Raw genomic sequence first — 5000 nt, 5'->3', positions numbered from 1 at the left:
AGATATCCTAGGAAAAAGTGGTATGGGAGATTGGGGATGTATGGAAGCACATGGGCGTCGACTAGGATTTGGTGGGCGGTCGGGAAGAGGGGGGGGTGGGGGTAAGAGAAGAGACATGAGAAGACATGGAATGACGTGAAAGACGCTGAGGACTTGAAAAGACTTAAAAAAACATGAAAAAGACATGAGAAAACAATGCAAAGGTACAAGAAACCATTAGGAGACGTGGAAATAGATGAAACGACATTAAAAAGAAACAAATAAATAGACAGACATGAAAAAAGACAGAAAAAAACAGACACACATAAAAAAAAAAGAAAAAAACAGACAGACAGACGACGGACAGACATGATGGGGTGTTTATCTGTCTGAAAATCAGATAAATAGATAGAAAAGAGACTTAGGATAAAAAGACAAACGAAAAAACCCGCCCGACCCTATACAACGCAAAAAAAAAGGAAAATATTCCCCACGAAACCCTGCCTGCACAACGAGCTTCAAAACCCATAAATTTTTCCCAGTTAAGTCGCGCTCCGGAAAACCAATAGGGCCGAGCCCAAATCAAGGATGCCCATAGGGGATCAAAAAAACCGTGGGTTATTCTTAAAAAAGGTGATAGGGGCCCCGTCACCACCCGAGTGCTGTTGGATAAAAATTTTTCAGCGTGGATAGCATAAAAAGTCGTTGTTTGCCTTTTCGATATATTATATATAAAACAACGTAGTCTTTTATAGCGCTAAGACTTTATATTGATATGATGTTTCTTTTGATAGAAAAATATAAAGTTTTTTTAATAGCATTTAAAAAAATATAAAAGATATATGAGAATATAAACGCATTTTTATATAAGTCCCAAACTACACATGGGGGCCCCCCTTTTTCCCCATATAAGACCTTTTACATGGTCCCATACCCCCAAACCCCCAAATTCCTTCCCTTTCCCAGACTTCCCATTGCCAGACAGACAGAGAAGAGAGAAGAGAGAGAAGGAAGAGAGAGAGAAGAGAGAAAGAGAGAGAGAGAGAGAGAGGAAAGGGGAGGAGGGCGAAATACACAGATACATATAGAGACGATAGGAGATAAATGATGTTTGAAAGAAAAGAGGGAGAGAAGAGGAGAGGAAGAAAAGAAAAAGAAGAGAAGAGGAGAGAGAGGAGAGAGAGAGAGAGAAGAGAAGAGAGGAAGGGGAGAGAGAGAAAAATACGCAGATAAAAATTTGACAGATAGGGAGATAAAAAGCAGTTTGAAAAGAGGAGAAGAGAGAGAGAAGAAGAGAGAGAGGAAAGAAAGAGAGAGAAGGGGAAAAGAGAGAAAGGGGAGAGGAGGAGAAAAGAGAGAGAGAGAGAATGGTAGAAGATAGTAAAGAGAGAGAAAAAAGGGAGACAGACGGGATAGATAAAAAATGGTAGAGCAGAGGGGAAAAAGAAAAGGTTTTTTTTATCCCGCCTTCATTACCCGGGAATATAGGGGAATAGAGAGATGAAACTTATTTTCTCCCCTTCTTATTTTGTTTGTCTGTTTCATAAACTCTTTTTTTCTTTATCTTTCTCTAAATGTATTCTTTCTATAAAACTAATGGTTTCGTCTGTCTTCCTTTTTGAATTCTATTTAAAAAAAAATTAAATATCTGTGTTGATTTTTTTTTTTTAGTGGTGATTTATTATTTTTTAAAAATTTTCCGCCGCGTAACAGCTAAAGTCAAGCGGCGAAACCTTGTTAAAAAAGAAAATTGTGGTTTTTGTGAGAGGCGTGTGGGTGTTTCCCTTCCCCATCCCTCTCTTTTTAAAAGAATCTAAAATTTCAGAGGTTGAAACCCAGTTTCGTATTGTTTCTTTTAAAAATAAATGTACGTACTGAACACATTACGGAGATGAAGATGCGTAAAATTTTAAATGTAAAAAAACAAAAACCAAAATCTCATAAAAAAAAACAGATAAATCTGCACAAAATTTTCACATGAAAAAAATAAATCTGCACAAAATTAAAAACCCAAAAAAAAAAGGGACAAAAAAAACAAAAAAAAAAATGTCTGCACTAAAGCAAAACAATTCATAAGGGTCTTTCTTATTATTTGTTTAATTAAAGATCCTTATAAAAAAAAAAAAAATCACCTAAGCATCAATCATGCGAAAAAATATACTCACGGGAATTTTAAGCACAAAATTTAAAAAGTTTTCCCATATTTCTTGTTTAAAAATCTTTTTTTTTGTTAATGAAAATGTATATAGTTTTTCTTTTCTTTTTCGCTATATTCATTTTTTTTTTTTTTCTCTCTGGTAAGTCACTGCCCCCACACAGACTTTATAATCTCATGAAATAAAACTTTCAATAATCAACAAATCTAACCCATAATTTAATAGTTCAGCTTATCATCCAAAAACCATGCACACACTGCTTCCATGTTTGTATTTCTCACATGAACCCGTAATCTAAAAGGTTCACTGGGGGTCAAAAGTGTGAAAAAAACCTGCATTGAAACAAGCACTGCCAAACTGGTGCATTTGGACTGTACAGTGGGATTTCTTCATATTGAAATAATGAAAAAAAATTTGATGATTAAAATGCGTATGTGTAATGTATAAAAGATGATTTATATATGAACTGTACATTACGCATCTCTATATCTATCGTCTGTCTATCTACTATCTTCACACACACACACACACACCACACACACGCACACGCACACCCACACACCAAAACACACCCACCCACAAACACACACAAAACACACAACACCACAAACACACACACAACAACACAACACAACACAACACACACACACACGAAACACACACACACACACCACACACACACACACACACACCAGAAATTTATTTGGTGCACATGCGTGCGTGTATAGCCTGATACAAAGCTATACCTTACTCCTCAACACTCACACCACAAAATCAATTCACTACCTCTGAATTCTGCAAAAATGATAACGGGACGAGCGACAGAACCCACCCGGAAATAAAAGGTTGAGTTATGTATGTGCATGTGATAGGCCTACGGAACCTATTTAAGGACGGGGAACGTCGCCCTGGTCTCAGTCTAAGGGGAGAGGGCCGAGTGAGAAGTAGCCTTTGGGAAAGGGACTATCCAGATAGCACATAAACCCCCTAAAGGTAAGGATGATCTTGCTTTTTTGTAATGGTGGTTATTAATGTTATAATAATAATTATGATCATAATAATATGGAAAATGAAAAAATGATAATAATAATAATAATAATGATAATAATATTATTTTTATAATTATCTTATTATTTTTAATGTGAGTTACACTTAAGCGGTTGCAGGTTATTATTATTATTATTATTATTATTATTATTATGATATTATTATTATTATTTTTATTTATCTTTATTATATTGTTATTATTATTATTATTAAATGTTACTTGCTCTTAACGTTTGGTGTCATTTTTAGGGTATTGATGTTGATTATTGCATGTTGGAAATATTTTACATTACAATTAAGGTAAGGAAGACCTGGTTTCTTGTAATGGTGGTTACAATAGTTCTTTTTTTTTAATTTTATTTTTATCTTCAATATGGTTTACTCTCATTTAGATGAGTGTTTGTTCTATGCAATGATTCGAAATTGCATGTTTGGAATAGTTCTATGTTGCAGTTATTTTTCAATTTTGAAAATTTTCTGTCCGTATCTGCAATGCGGTTTACCCTTATCTGCTTGCGTGTTAATTTTATGCAATAAAACTGAAATTGTATGTTGAAATGTATCATTGTAAGACACACAAACCCTTTCAGCGAATTACATGCTTTTTCTATATCAGTGGTTCATATGAAAAATATGCTAAGAATTTACAATTAGATAAAACAAATCTAGTACAGATAACGTTTTTTATGAATTAGCCTTCAAATTTGGTAGGGATTGTTAATATTAAGATTATACTATTGAAGACATTGCAATTAGATTCAAGAAATGAGTACAGACTCCCAATTATATATATATATTTTTATATTTTATATATATATATATATAATATATATTACAATAATATATATTATATATATATAATATATATATATATATATATAAAATGTATATATAGATATATATATAATATATATATAAATTTTATATATATATATATATATATAATTTTTTAGTTTTTAAAATATGCAAGGGGTGTCCCGGATGTGTCGTAAGGTTGAGAAAGGGATCGTGGGTGTAAAGAGGCTGGTGACCACTTATCCGGATTAATTAACCCCGAAGCGACCAAAATCTCTCTCTTCTCTGTACGAATATTTATTTTGTTTATTATTCCGTATTCACATCAGCCTAATAGATATACAGGCAGAAACATGGGGTAGTTTAGTCTTATACCAAAAAAAGTATGTCTGTATTCGTGATTTGTATAAACTTAATACTGTCATAATTTTAAAAAAATTACATAAATTTAGTGAGACTGAACTCTATCCCACTATTTCTGTATTTTTTATTTTTATTTACATCAACTTTTTAAAAGCAAAAAGATACATAAGTTTACATAAAGACTATAACTGTAATTGATATTCATAACAACCTTATTCAACCAAATAAAAGCCCACTATAATTCTTGTTCATATCAACCCGACGGAACCAACGTATACAAAACCCTTTTTTTATCATTATCCAAACTTAACTCTATATCCTATTCAAAATCGACCCAACATAAAATAAATTACATAAAAACCTGCATAAATTTTCTTTAACCCATCATAACGGTAAATTTTCTCAGATTATTCCCAAAAAAAACAACACAAAAACACATAACCTTTCCCGAACCCAACTTAAATCTATATCTTTAACACCAAAATCCAAAAAACCTACTTAGACTACTTTTTTTCTTTTTTTTTAAATCCCAGGACGTTCTCGCATTCTCTGGTGCGACAGCCCCTTGCCAAGCCGAAAAGGTGGCCAAGAACGAACGAACCTTGACGCAGAAGGAAGTATACCACACGGAACAAACGGTTTCTAACTTAATCGGGGGCC

This window comes from Penaeus monodon, unplaced genomic scaffold (assembly GCF_015228065.2).
Source record: "Penaeus monodon isolate SGIC_2016 unplaced genomic scaffold, NSTDA_Pmon_1 PmonScaffold_2621, whole genome shotgun sequence".
Taxonomy (NCBI): Eukaryota; Metazoa; Arthropoda; class Malacostraca; order Decapoda; family Penaeidae; genus Penaeus; species Penaeus monodon.
The sequence above is the reverse complement of the archived record's forward strand: the minus strand, read 5'-3'. Positions refer to the sequence as shown.